Consider the following 14,462-nt stretch of genomic DNA (forward strand, 5'->3'; position numbering starts at 1 on the left):
GAGGGGCTGAAACAGAGGGGCTGAATCAGAGGGGCTGAAACAGAGGGCGAAACACAGAGGGCCTGAAACAGAGGGCGAGAAACAGAGGGGCTGAAACAGAGGGGCTGAAACAGAGGGGCTGAAACAGAGGGCGAGAAACAGAGGGGCTGAATCAGAGGGGCTGAAACAGAGGGGCTGAAACAGAGGGGCTGGAACAAAGGCAGAGAAACAGAGGGGCTGAAACAGAGGGGCTGAATCAGAGGGGCTGAAACAGAGGGCGAGAAACAGAGGGGCTGAAACAGAGGGCGAGAAACAGAGGCGCTGAAACAGAGGAACTGAAACAGAGGGGCTGAAACAGAGGGGCTGAAACAGAGGGCGAGAATCAGAGGGGCTGAAACAGAGGGTGAGAAACAGAGGGGCTGAAACAGAGGGGCTGAAACAGAGGGCGAGAAACAGAGGGGCTGAATCAGAGGGGCTGAATCAGAGGGGCTGAATCAGAGGGGCTGAAACAGAGGGGCTGAATCAGAGGGGCTGAAACAGAGGGCGAGAAACAGAGGGGCTGAAACAGAGGGTGAGAATCAGAGTGCGTGAAACACAGGGGCTGAAACAGAGGGGCTGAAACAGAGGGCGAGAAACAGAGGGGCTGAAACAGAGGGGCTGAAACAGAGGGGCTGAATCAGAGGGGCTGATTCAGAGGGGCTGAAACAGAGGGGCTGAATCAGCGGGGGTTAAACAGAGGGCGAGAAACAGAGGGGCTAAAACAGAGGGCGAGTAACAGAGGATGAGAAACAGAGGGGCTGAAACAGAGGGGCTGAAAGAGACGGGCTGAAACAGAGGGGCTGAAACAGAGGGCGAGAAACAGAGGGGCTGAAACAGAGGGTGAGAAACAGAGGGGCTGAAACAGAGGGCGAGAAACAGAGAGGCTGAATCAGAGTGGCTGAATCAGAGGGGCTGAAACAGTGGGGCTGAAACAGAGGGCGAGAAACAGAGGGGCTGAAACAGAGGGCGAGAAACAGAGGGGCTGAAACAGAGGGGCGGGAAACAGAGGGGCTGAATCAGAGGGGCTGAATCAGAGGGGCTGAATCAGAGGGGCTGAAACAGAGGGTGAGAAACAGAGGGGCTGAAACAGAGGGGCTGAAACAGAGGGGCTGAAACAGAGGGTGAGAAACAGAGGGGCTGAATCAGAGGGGCTGAATCAGAGGGGCTGAATCAGAGGCGCTGAAACAGAGGGGCTGAATCAGAGGGGCTGAAACAGAGGGCGAGAATCAGAGGGGCTGAAACAGTGGGCGAGAAACAGAGGGGCTGAAACAGAGGGGCTGAAACAGACGGGCTGAAACAGAGAGCCTGAAACAGAGGGCAAGAAACAGAGGGGCTGAAACAGAGGGCGAAAAACAGAGGGTCTAAAACAGAGGGCGAGAAACAGAGGGGCTGAAACAGAGGGCGAGAATCAGAGGGGTTGAAACAGAGGGCGAGAAACAGAGGGGCTGAAACAGAGGGGCTGAAACAGAGGGGCTGAATCAGAGGGGCTGATTCAGAGGGGCTGAAACAGAGGGGCTGAATCAGGGGGGTGAAACAGAGGGCGAGAAACAGAGGGGCTGAAACAGAGGGCGAGTAACAGAGGATGAGAAACAGAGGGGCTGAAACAGAGGGGCTGAAAGAGACGGGCTGAAACAGAGGGGCTGAAACAGAGGGCGAGAAACAGAGGGGCTGAAACAGAGGGTGAGAAACAGAGGGGCTGAAACAGAGGGCGAGAAACAGAGAGGCTGAATCAGAGGGGCTGAATCAGAGGGGCTGAAACAGTGGGGCTGAAACAGAGGGCGAGAAACAGAGGGGCTGAAACAGAGGGCGAGAAACAGAGGGGCTGAAACAGAGGGGCGGGAAACAGAGGGGCTGAATCAGAGGGGCTGAATCAGAGGGGCTGAAACAGAGGGTGAGAAACAGAGGGGCTGAAACAGAGGGGCTGAAACAGAGGGGCTGAAACAGAGGGTGAGAAACAGAGGGGCTGAATCAGAGGGGCTGAATCAGAGGGGCTGAAACAGAGGGGCTGAATCAGAGGGGCTGAAACAGAGGGCGAGAATCAGAGGGGCTGAAACAGACGGGCTGAAACAGAGAGCCTGAAACAGAGGGCAAGAAACAGAGGGGCTGAAACAGAGGGCGAAAAACAGAGGGTCTGAAACAGAGGGCTTGAAACAGAGGGTGAGAAATAGGGGGCGAGAAACAGAGGGGCTGAAACAGAGGGGCTGAAACAGAGGGGCTGAAACAGAGGGGCTGAATCAGAGGGGCTGAAACAGAGGGGCTGAAACAGAGGGCGAGAAACAGAGGGGCTGAAACAGAGGGCGAGAAACAGAGGGGCTGAATCAGAGGGGCCGAAACAGAGGGTGAGAAACAGAGGGGCTGAAACAGTGGGGCTGAAACAGAGGGCGAGAAACAGAGGGGCCGAAACAGAGGGCGAGAAACAGAGGGGCTGAAACAGAGGGCGAGAAACAGAGTGGCTGAAACAGACGGGCTGAAACAGAGGGGCTGAAACAGAGGGCGAGAAACAGAGGGGCTGAAACAGAGGGCGAGAAACAGAGGGGCTGAAACAGAGGGGCTGAAACAGAGGGGCTGAAACAGAGTGGCTGAAACAGAGGGTGAGAAACAGAGGGGCTGGAACAGAGGCGGAGAAACAGAGGGCCTGAAATAGAGGGGCTGAATCAGAGGGGCTGAAACAGAGGGCGAGAAACAGAGAGGCTGAAACAGAGGGCGAGAAACAGAGGCGCTGAAACAGAGGGGCTGAAACAGAGGGGCTGAAACAGTGGGGCTGAAACAGAGGGCGAGAAACAGAGGGGCTGAAACAGAGGGCGAGAAACAGAGGGGCTGAAACAGAGGGGTGGGAAACAGAGGGGCTGAATCAGAGGGGCTGAATCAGAGGGGCTGAATCAGAGGGGCTTAAACAGAGGGTGAGAAACAGAGGGGCTGAAACAGATTGGCTGAAACAGAGGGGCTGAAACAGAGGGCGAGAAACAGAGGGGCTGAATCAGAGGGGCTGAATCAGAGGGGCTGAATCAGAGGGGCTGAAACAGAGGGGCTGAATCAGAGGGGCTGAAACAGAGGGCGAGAAACAGAGGGGCTGAAACAGAGAGCGAGAATCAGAGGGGCTGAAACAGTGGGCGAGAAACAGAGGGGCTGAAACAGAGTGGCTGAAACAGACGGGCTGAAACAGAGAGCCTGAAACAGAGGGCAAGAAACAGAGGGGCTGAAACAGCGGGCGAAAAACAGAGGGTCTGAAACAGAGGGCGTGAAACAGAGGGTGAGAAATAGAGGGCGAGAAACAGAGGGGCTGAAACAGAGGGGCTGAAACAGAGGGCGAGAAACAGAGGGCCTGAAACAGAGGCCGAGAAACAGAGGGGCTGAAACAGCGGGCGAGAAATAGAGGGCGAGAAACAGAGGGGCTGAAAAAGAGAGCCTGAAACAGAGGGTGAGAAACAGAGCGGCTGAAACAGAGGGCGAAAAACAGAGGGGCTGAAACAGAGGGCGAGTAACAGAGGATGAGAAACAGAGGGGCTGAAACAGAGGGGCTGAAAGAGACGGGCTGAAACAGAGGGGCTGAAACAGAGGGCGAGAAACAGAGGGGCTGAAACAGAGCGTGAGAAACAGAGGGGCTGAAACAGAGGGCGAGAAACACAGGGGCTGAAACAGAGGGCGAGAAACAGAGGGGCTGAAACAGAGGGCGAGAGACAGAGGGGCTGAAACAGAGGGCGAGAAACACAGGGGCTGAATCAGCGGGGCTGAAACAGAGGGTGAGAAACAGAGGGGCTGAAACAGAGGGCGAGAAACAGAGTGCGTGAAACACAGGGGCTGAAACAGAGGGGCTGAAACAGAGGGCGAGAAACAGAGGGGCTGACACTGAGGGCGAGAAACAGAGGGGCTGAATCAGAGGGGCCGAAACAGAGGGTGAGAAACAGAGGGGCTGAAACAGAGGGCGAAAAACAGAGGGGCTGAAACAGAGGGCGAGTAACAGAGGATGAGAAACAGAGAGGCTGAAACAGAGGGGCTGAAACAGACGGGCTGAAACAGAGGGGCTGAAACAGAGGGCGAGAAACAGAGGGCAAGAAACAGAGGGCGAGAAACAGAGGGGCTGAAACAGAGGGGCTGAAACAGAGGGGCTGAAACAGAGGGGCTGAAACAGAGGGGCTGGAACAGAGGCGGAGAAACAGAGGGGCTGAAACAGAGGGCGAGAAACAGAGGGGCTGAAACAGAGGGCGAGAAACAGAGGCGCTGAAACACAGGGGCTGAAACAGAGGGGCTGAATCAGAGGGGCTGAAACAGTGGGTGAGAAACAGAGGGGCTGAATCAGAGGGGCCGAAACAGAGGGTGAGAAACAGAGGGGCTGAAACAGAGGGCGAAAAACAGAGGGGCTGAAACAGAGGGCGAGTAACAGAGGATGAGAAACAGAGGGGCTGAAACAGAGGGGCTGAAACAGACGGGCTGAAACAGAGGGGCTGAAACAGAGGGCGAGAAACAGAGGGGCTGAAACAGAGGGTGAGAAACAGAGGGGCTGAAACAGAGGGCGATAAACAGAGAGGCTGAATCAGAGGGGCTGAAACAGAGGGGCTGAAACAGAGGGCGAGAAACAGAGGGGCTGAAACAGAGGGCGAGAAACAGAGGGGCTGAAACAGAGGGCGAGAAACAGAGGGGCTGAATCAGAGGGGCTGAAACAGAGGGTGAGAAACAGAGGGGCTGAAACAGAGGGCGAGAAACAGAGTGCGTGAAACAGACGGGCTGAAACAGAGGGGCTGAAACAGAGGACGAGAAACAGAGGGGCTGAAACAGAGGGCGAGAAACAGAGGGGCTGAAACAGAGGGGCTGAAAGAGACTGGCTGAAACAGAGTGGCTGAAACAGAGGGGCTGAAACAGAGGGGCTGGAACAGAGGGGGAGAAACAGAGGGGCTGAAACAGAGGGGCTGAAAGAGAGGGGCTGAAACAGAGTGGCTGAAACAGAGGGGCTGAAACAGAGGGCGAGAAACAGAGGGGCTGAAACAGAGGGCGAGAAACAGAGGGGCTGAAACAGAGGGGCGGGAAACAGAGGGGCTGAATCAGAGGGGCTGAATCAGAGGGGCTGAAACAGAGGGTGAGAAACAGAGGGGCTGAAACAGAGGGGCTGAAACAGAGGGGCTGAAACAGAGGGCGAGAAACAGAGGGGCTGAATCAGAGGAGCTGAATCAGAGGGGCAGAATCAGAGGGGCTGAAACAGAGGGGCTGAATCAGAGGGGCTAAAACAGAGGGCGAGAAACAGAGGGGCTGAAACAGAGGGCGAGAATCAGAGGGCCTGAAACTGAGGGCGAGAAACAGAGGGGCTCAAACAGAGGGGCTGAAACAGAGGGGCTGAATCAGAGGGGCTGATTCAGAGGGGCTGAAACAGAGGGGCTGAATCAGCGGGGGTGAAACAGAGGGCGAGAAAGAGAGGGGCTGAAACAGAGGGCGAGTAACAGAGGATGAGAAACAGAGGGGCTGAAACAGAGGGGCTGAAAGAGACGGGCTGAAACAGAGGGGCTGAAACAGAGGGCGAGAAACAGAGGGGCTGAAACAGAGGGTGAGAAACAGAGGGGCTGAAACAGATGGCGAGAAACAGAGAGGCTGAATCAGAGGGGCTGAATCAGAGGGGCTGAAACAGTGGGGCTGAAACAGAGGGCGAGAATCAAAGGGACTGAAACAGCGTGCAAGAAACAGAGGGCGAGAAACAGAGGGGTTGAAAAAAGAGGGGCTGAAAGAGAGGGGCTGAATAAGAGGGGCTGAAACAGAGGGGCTGAATCAGAGGGGCTGAAACAGAGGGCGAAAAACAGAGGGCCTGAAACAGAGGGCGAGAAACAGAGGGGCTGAAACAGAGGGGCTGAAACAGAGGGCGAGAAACAGAGGGGCTGAATCAGAGGGGCTGAAACAGAGGGGCTGAAACAGAGGGGCTGGAACAAAGGCAGAGAAACAGAGGGGCTGAAACAGAGGGGCTGAATCAGAGGGGCTGAAACAGAGGGCGAGAAACAGAGGGGCTGAAACAGAGGGCGAGAAACAGAGGCGCTGAAACAGAGGGTCTGAAACAGAGGGGCTGAAACAGAGGGGCTGAAACAGAGGGCGAGAATCAGAGGGGCTGAAACAGAGGGTGAGAAACAGAGGGGCTGAAACAGAGGGGCTGAAACAGAGGGCGAGAAACAGAGGGGCTGAATTAGAGGGGCTGAATCAGAGGGGCTGAATCAGAGGGGCTGAAACAGAGGGGCTGAATCAGAGGGGCTGAAACAGAGGGCGAGAAACAGAGGGGCTGAAACAGAGGGCGAGAATCAGAGTGCGTGAAACACAGGGGCTGAAACAGAGGGGCTGAAACAGAGGGCGAGAAACAGAGGGGCTGAAACTGAGGGCGAGAAACAGAGGGGCTGAATCAGAGGGGCCGAAACAGAGGGTGAGAAACAGAGGGGCTGAAACAGAGGGCGAAAAACAGAGGGGCTGAAACCGAGGGCGAGTAACAGAGGATGAGAAACAGAGGGGCTGAAACAGAGGGGCTGAAACAGACGGGCTGAAACAGAGGGGCTGAAACAGTGGGCGAGAAACAGAGGGGCTGAAACAGAGGGCGAGAAACAGAGGAGCTGAAACAGAGGGGCTGAAACAGAGGGGCTGAAACAGAGTGGCTGAAACAGAGGGGCTGAAACAGAGGGGCTGGAACAGAGGCGGAGAAACAGAGGGGCTGAAACAGAGGGGCTCAATCAGAGGGGCTGAAACAGAGGGCGAGAAACAGAGGGGCTGAAACAGAGGGCGAGAAACAGAGGCGCTGAAACAGAGGGGCTGAAACAGAGGTTCTGAAACAGTGGGGCTGAAACAGAGGGCGAGAAACAGAGGGGCTGAAACAGAGGGCGAGAAACAGAGGGGCTGAAACAGAGGGGTGGGAAACAGAGGGGCTGAATCAGAGGGGCTGAATCAGAGGGGCTGAATCAGAGGGGCTGAAACAGAGGGTGAGAAACAGAGGGGCTGAAACAGAGTGGCTGAAACAGAGGGGCTGAAACAGAGGGCGAGAAACAGAGGGGCTGAATCAGAGGGGCTGAATCAGAGGGGCTGAATCAGAGGGGCTGAAACAGAGGGGCTGAATCAGAGGGGCTAAAACAGAGGGCGACAAACAGAGGGGCTGAAACAGAGAGCGAGAATCAGAGGGGCTGAAACAGTGGGCGAGAAACAGAGGGGCTGAAACAGAGGGGCTGAAACAGACGGGCTGAAACAGAGAGCCTGAAACAGAGGGCAAGAAACAGAGGGGCTGAAACAGAGGGCGAAAAACAGAGGGTCTGAAACAGAGGGCGTGAAACAGAGGGTGAGAAATAGAGGGCGAGAAACAGAGGGGCTGAAACAAAGGGGCTGAAACAGAGGGGCTGAAACAGAGGGGCTGAATCAGAGGGGCTGAAACAGAGGGGCTGAATCAGAGGGGCTGAAACAGAGGGCGAGAAACAGAGGGCCTGAAACAGAGGGCGAGAAACAGAGGGGCTGAAACAGCGGGCGAGAAATAGAGGGCGAGAAACAGAGGGGCTGAAAAAGAGAGCCTGAAACAGAGGGTGAGAAACAGAGGGGCTGAAACAGAGGGCGAAAAACAGAGGGGCTGAAACAGAGGGCGAGTAACAGAGGATGAGAAACAGAGGGGCTGAAACAGAGGGGCTGAAACAGAGGGGCTGAAACAGAGGGGCTGAAACAGAGGGCGAGAAACAGAGGGGCTGAAACAGAGGGTGAGAAACAGAGGGGCTGAAACAGAGGGCGAGAAACAGAGAGGCTGAATCAGAGGGGCTGAAACAGAGGGGCTGAAACAGAGGGCGAGAAACAGAGGGGCTGAAACAGAGGGCGAGAAACAGAGGGGCTGAAACAGAGGGCGAGAAACAGAGGGGCTGAATCAGAGGGGCTGAAACAGAGGGTGAGAAACAGAGGGGCTGAAACAGAGGGCGAGAAACAGAGGGGCTGAAACAGAGGGGCTGAAACAGAGGGGCTGAAACTGAGGGGCTGAAACAGAGGGCGAGAAACAGAGGCGCTGAAACAGAGGGGCTGAAACAGAGGGCGAGAAACAGAGGGGCTGAAACAGAGGGGCTGAAACAGAGGGCGAGAAACAGAGGGGCTGAAACAGAGGGGCTGAAACAGAGGGGCTGAAACAGAGGGTGAGAAACAGAGGGGCTGAATCAGAGGGGCTGAATCAGAGGGGCTGAAACAGAGGGGCTGAATCAGAGGGACTGAAACAGAGGGCAAGAATCAGAGGGGCTGAAACAGACGGGCTGAAACAGAGAGCCTGAAACAGAGGGCAAGAAACAGAGGGGCTGAAACAGAGGCCGAAAAACAGAGGGTCTGAAACAGAGGGCGTGAAACAGAGGGTGAGAAATAGGGGGCGAGAAACAGAGGGGCTGAAACAGAGGGGCTGAAACAGAGGGGCTGAAACAGAGGGGCTGAATCAGAGGGGCTGAAACAGAGGGGCTGAAACAGAGGGCGAGAAACAGAGGGGCTGAAACAGAGGGCGAGAAACAGAGGGGCTGAATCAGAGGGGCCAAAACAGAGGGTGAGAAACAGAGGGGCTGAAACAGTGGGGCTGAAACAGAGGGCGAGAAACAGAGGGGCTGAAACAGAGGGCGAGAAACAGAGGGGCTGAATCAGAGGGGCCGAAACAGAGGGTGAGAAACAGAGGGGCTGAAACAGAGGGCGAGAAACAGAGTGGCTGAAACAGACGGGCTGAAACAGAGGGGCTGAAACAGAGGGCGAGAAACAGAGGGGCTGAAACAGAGGGCGAGAAACAGAGGGGCTGAAACAGAGGGGCTGAAACAGAGGGGCTGAAACAGAGTGGCTGAAACAGAGGGTGAGAAACAGAGGGGCTGGAACAGAGGCGGAGAAACAGAGGGGCTGAAATAGAGGGGCTGAATCAGAGGGGCTGAAACAGAGGGCGAGAAACAGAGGAGCTGAAACAGAGGGCGAGAAATAGAGGCGCTGAAACAGAGGGGCTGAAACAGAGGGGCTGAAACAGTGGGGCTGAAACAGAGGGCGAGAAACAGAGGGGCTGAAACAGAGGGCGAGAAACAGAGGGGCTGAAACAGAGGGGTGGGAAACAGAGGGGCTGAATCAGAGGGGCTGAATCAGAGGGGCTGAATCAGAGGGGCTTAAACAGAGGGTGAGAAACAGAGGGGCTGAAACAGATTGGCTGAAACAGAGGGGCTGAAACAGAGGGCGAGAAACAGAGGGGCTGAATCAGAGGGGCTGAATCAGAGGGGCTGAATCAGAGGGGCTGAAACAGAGGGGCTGAATCAGTGGGGCAGAAACAGAGGGCGAGAAACAGAGGGGCTGAAACAGAGAGCGAGAATCAGAGGGGCTGAAACAGTGGGCGAGAAACAGAGGGGCTGAAACAGAGTGGCTGAAACAGACGGGCTGAAACAGAGAGCCTGAAACAGAGGGCAAGAAACAGAGTGGCTGAAACAGAGGGCGAAAAACAGAGGGTCTGAAACAGAGGGCGTGAAACAGAGGGTGAGAAATAGAGGGCGAGAAACAGAGGGGCTGAAACAGAGGGGCTGAAACAGAGGGGCTGAATCAGAGGGGCTGAAACAGAGGGCGAGAAACAGAGGGCCTGAAACAGAGGCCGAGAAACAGAGGGGCTGAAACAGCGGGCGAGAAATAGAGGGCGAGAAACAGAGGGGCTGAAAAAGAGAGCCTGAAACAGAGGGTGAGAAACAGAGGGGCTGAAACAGAGGGCGAAAAACAGAGGGGCTGAAACAGAGGGCGAGTAACAGAGGATGAGAAACAGAGGGGCTGAAACAGAGGGGCTGAAACAGACGGGCTGAAACAGAGGGGCTGAAACAGAGGGCGAGAAACAGAGGGGCTGAAACAGAGCGTGAGAAACAGAGGGGCTGAAACAGAGGGCGAGAAACACAGGGGCTGAAACAGAGGGCGAGAAACAGAGGGGCTGAAACAGAGGGCGAGAGACAGAGGGGCTGAAACAGAGGGCGAGAAACACAGGGGCTGAATCAGCGGGGCTGAAACAGAGGGTGAGAAACAGAGGGGCTGAATCAGAGGGCGAGAAACAGAGTGCGTGAAACACAGGGGCTGAAACAGAGGGGCTGAAACAGAGGGCGAGAAACAGAGGGGCTGAAACTGAGGGCGAGAAACAGAGGGGCTGAATCAGAGGGGCCGAAACAGAGGGTGAGAAACAGAGGGGCTGAAACAGAGGGCGAAAAACAGAGGGGCTGAAACAGAGGGCGAGTAACAGAGGATGAGAAACAGAGGGGCTGAAACAGAGGGGCTGAAACAGACGGGCTGAAACAGAGGGGCTGAAACAGAGGGCGAGAAACAGAGGGCAAGAAACAGAGGGCGAGAAACAGAGGGGCTGAAACAGAGGGGCTGAAACAGAGGGGCTGAAACAGAGGGGCTGAAACAGAGGGGCTGAAACAGAGGGGCTGGAACAGAGGCGGAGAAACAGAGGGGCTGAAACAGAGGGGCTCAATCAGAGGGGCTGAAACAGAGGGCGAGAAACAGAGGGGCTGAAACAGAGGGCGAGAAACAGAGGCGCTGAAACACAGGGGCTGAAACAGAGGGGCTGAATCAGAGGGGCTGAAACAGTGGGTGAGAAACAGAGGGGCTGAATCAGAGGGGCCGAAACAGAGGGTGAGAAACAGAGGGGCTGAAACAGAGGGCGAAAAACAGAGGGGCTGAAACAGAGGGCGAGTAACAGAGGATGAGAAACAGAGGGGCTGAAACAGAGGGGCTGAAACAGACGGGCTGAAACAGAGGGGCTGAAACAGAGGGCGAGAAACAGAGGGGCTGAAACAGAGGGTGAGAAACAGAGGGGCTGAAACAGAGGGCGATAAACAGAGAGGCTGAATCAGAGGGGCTGAAACAGAGGGGCTGAAACAGAGGGCGAGAAACAAAGGGGCTGAAACAGAGGGCGAGAAACAGAGGGGCTGAAACAGAGGGCGAGAAACAGAGGGGCTGAATCAGAGGGGCTGAAACAGAGGGTGAGAAACAGAGGGGCTGAAACAGAGGGCGAGAAACAGAGGGGCTGAAACAGAGGGCGAGAAACAGAGGGGCTGAAACAGAGGGGCTGAAAGAGACTGGCTGAAACAGAGTGGCTGAAACAGAGGGGCTGAAACAGAGGGGCTGGAACAGAGGGGGAGAAACAGAGGGGCTGAAACAGAGGGGCTGAAAGAGAGGGGCTGAAACAGAGTGGCTGAAACAGAGGGGCTGAAACAGAGGGCGAGAAACAGAGGGGCTGAAACAGAGGGCGAGAAACATAGGGGCTGAAACATAGGGGCGGGAAACAGAGGGGCTGAATCAGAGGGGCTGAATCAGAGGGGCTGAAACAGAGGGTGAGAAACAGAGGGGCTGAAACAGAGGGGCTGTAACAGAGGGGCTGAAACAGAGGGCGAGAAACAGAGGGGCTGAATCAGAGGAGCTGAATCAGAGGGGCAGAATCAGAGGGGCTGAAACAGAGGGGCTGAATCAGAGGGGCTAAAACAGAGGGCGAGAAACAGAGGGGCTGAAACAGAGGGCGAGAAGCAGAGGGGCTGAAACAGAGGGCGAGAAACAGAGGGGCTGAAACAGAGGGGCTGAAACAGAGGGGCTGAATCAGAGGGGCTGATTCAGAGGGGCTGAAACAGAGGGGCTGAATCAGCGGGGGTGAAACAGAGGGCGAGAAAGAGAGGGGCTGAAACAGAGGGCGAGTAACAGAGGATGAGAAACAGAGGGGCTGAAACAGAGGGGCTGAAAGAGACGGGCTGAAACAGAGGGGCTGAAACAGAGGGCGAGAAACAGAGGGGCTGAAACAGAGGGTGAGAAACAGAGGGGCTGAAACAGAGGGCGAGAAACAGAGAGGCTGAATCAGAGGGGCTGAATCAGAGGGGCTGAAACAGTGGGGCTGAAACAGAGGGCGAGAAACAAAGGGACTGAAACAGCGTGCAAGAAACAGAGGGCGAGAAACAGAGGGGTTGAAAAAAGAGGGGCTGAAACAGAGGGGCTGAAACAGAGGGGCTGAATAAGAGGGGCTGAAACAGAGGGGCTGAATCAGAGGGGCTGAAACAGAGGGCGAAAAACAGAGGGCCTGAAACAGAGGGCGAGAAACAGAGGGGCTGAAACAGAGGGGCTGAAACAGAGGGGCTGAAACAGAGGGCGAGAAACAGAGGGGCTGAATCAGAGGGGCTGAAACAGAGGGGCTGAAACAGAGGGGCTGGAACAAAGGCAGAGAAACAGAGGGGCTGAAACAGAGGGGCTGAATCAGAGGGGCTGAAACAGAGGGCGAGAAACAGAGGGGCTGAAACAGAGGGCGAGAAACAGAGGCGCTGAAACAGAGGGTCTGAAACAGAGGGGCTGAAACAGAGGGGCTGAAACAGAGGGCGAGAATCAGAGGGGCTGAAACAGAGGGTGAGAAACAGAGGGGCTGAAACAGAGGGGCTGAAACAGAGGGCGAGAAACAGAGGGGCTGAATCAGAGGGGCTGAATCAGAGGGGCTGAATCAGAGGGGCTGAAACAGAGGGGCTGAATCAGAGGGGCTGAAACAGAGGGCGAGAAACAGAGGGGCTGAAACAGAGGGCGAGAATCAGAGTGCGTGAAACACAGGGGCTGAAACAGAGGGGCTGAAACAGAGGGCGAGAAACAGAGGGGCTGAAACTGAGGGCGAGAAACAGAGGGGCTGAATCAGAGGGGCCGAAACAGAGGGTGAGAAACAGAGGTGCTGAAACAGAGGGCGAAAAACAGAGGGGCTGAAACAGAGGGCGAGTAACAGAGGATGAGAAACAGAGGGGCTGAAACAGAGGGGCTGAAACAGACGGGCTGAAACAGAGGGGCTGAAACAGAGGGCGAGAAACAGAGGGGCTGAAACAGAGGGCGAGAAACAGAGGAGCTGAAACAGAGGGGCTGAAACAGAGGGGCTGAAACAGAGTGGCTGAAACAGAGGGGCTGAAACAGAGGGGCTGGAACAGAGGCGGAGAAACAGAGGGGCTGAAACAGAGGGGCTCAATCAGAGGGGCTGAAACAGAGGGCGAGAAACAGAGGGGCTGAAACAGAGGGCAAGAAACAGAGGCGCTGAAACAGAGGGGCTGAAACAGAGGGGCTGAAACAGTGGGGCAGAAACAGAGGGCGAGAAACAGAGGGGCTGAAACAGAGGGCGAGAAACAGAGGGGCTGAAACAGAGGGGTGGGAAACAGAGGGGCTGAATCAGAGGGGCTGAATCAGAGGGGCTGAATCAGAGGGGCTGAAACAGAGGGTGAGAAACAGAGGGGCTGAAACAGAGTGGCTGAAACAGAGGGGCTGAAACAGAGGGCGAGAAACAGAGGGGCTGAATCAGAGGGGCTGAATCAGAGGGGCTGAATCAGAGGGGCTGAAACAGAGGGGCTGAATCAGAGGGGCTAAAACAGAGAGCGACAAACAGAGGGGCTGAAACAGAGAGCGAGAATCAGAGGGGCTGAAACAGTGGGCGAGAAACAGAGGGGCTGAAACAGAGGTGCTGAAACAGACGGGCTGAAACAGAGGGCTGAAACAGAGGGCGAGAAACAGAGGGGCTGAAACAGAGGGGCGGGAAAAAGAGGGGCTGAATCAGAGGGGCTGAATCAGAGGGGCTGAAACAGAGGGTGAGAAACAGAGGGGCTGAAACAGAGGGGCTGAAACAGAGGGGCTGAAACAGAGGGCGAGAAACAGAGGGGCTGAATCAGAGGAGCTGAATCAGAGGGGCAGAATCAGAGGGGCTGAAACAGAGGGGCTGAATCAGAGGGGCTAAAACAGAGGGCGAGAAACAGAGGGGCTGAAACAGAGGGCGAGAATCAGAGGGGCTGAAACAGAGGGCGAGAAACAGAGGGGCTCAAACAGAGGGGCTGAAACAGAGGGGCTGAATCAGAGGGGCTGAAACAGAGGGGCTGAATCAGCGGGGGTGAAACAGAGGGCGAGAAAGAAAGGGGCTGAAACAGAGGGCGAGTAACAGAGGATGAGAAACAGAGGGGCTGAAACAGAGGGGCTGAAAGAGACGTGCTGAAACAGAGGGGCTGAAACAGAGGGCGAGAAACAGAGGGGCTGAAACAGAGGGTGAGAAACAGAGGGGCTGAAACAGAGGGCGAGAAACAGAGAGGCTGAATCAGAGGGGCTGAATCAGAGGGGCTGAATCAGTGGGGCTGAAACAGAGGGCGAGAAACAAAGGGACTGAAACAGCGGGCAAGAAACAGAGGGCGAGAAACATAGGGCCTGAAAAAAGAGGGGCTGAAACAGAGGGGCTGAAACAGAGGGGCTCAATCAGAGGGGCTGAAACAGAGGGCGAGAAACAGAGGGGCTGAAACAGAGGGCAAGAAACAGAGGCGCTGAAACAGAGGGGCTGAAACAGAGGGGCTGAAACAGTGGGGCAGAAACAGAGGGCGAGAAACAGAGGGGCTGAAACAGAGGGCGAGAAACAGAGGGGCTGAAACAGAGGTGTGGGAAACAGAGGGGCTGAATCAGAGGGGCTGAATCAGAGGGGCTGAATCAGAGGGGCTGAAACAGAG

This window comes from Chiloscyllium punctatum, unplaced genomic scaffold (genome assembly GCF_047496795.1).
Source record: "Chiloscyllium punctatum isolate Juve2018m unplaced genomic scaffold, sChiPun1.3 scaffold_57, whole genome shotgun sequence".
Lineage (NCBI taxonomy): Eukaryota > Metazoa > Chordata > Chondrichthyes > Orectolobiformes > Hemiscylliidae > Chiloscyllium > Chiloscyllium punctatum.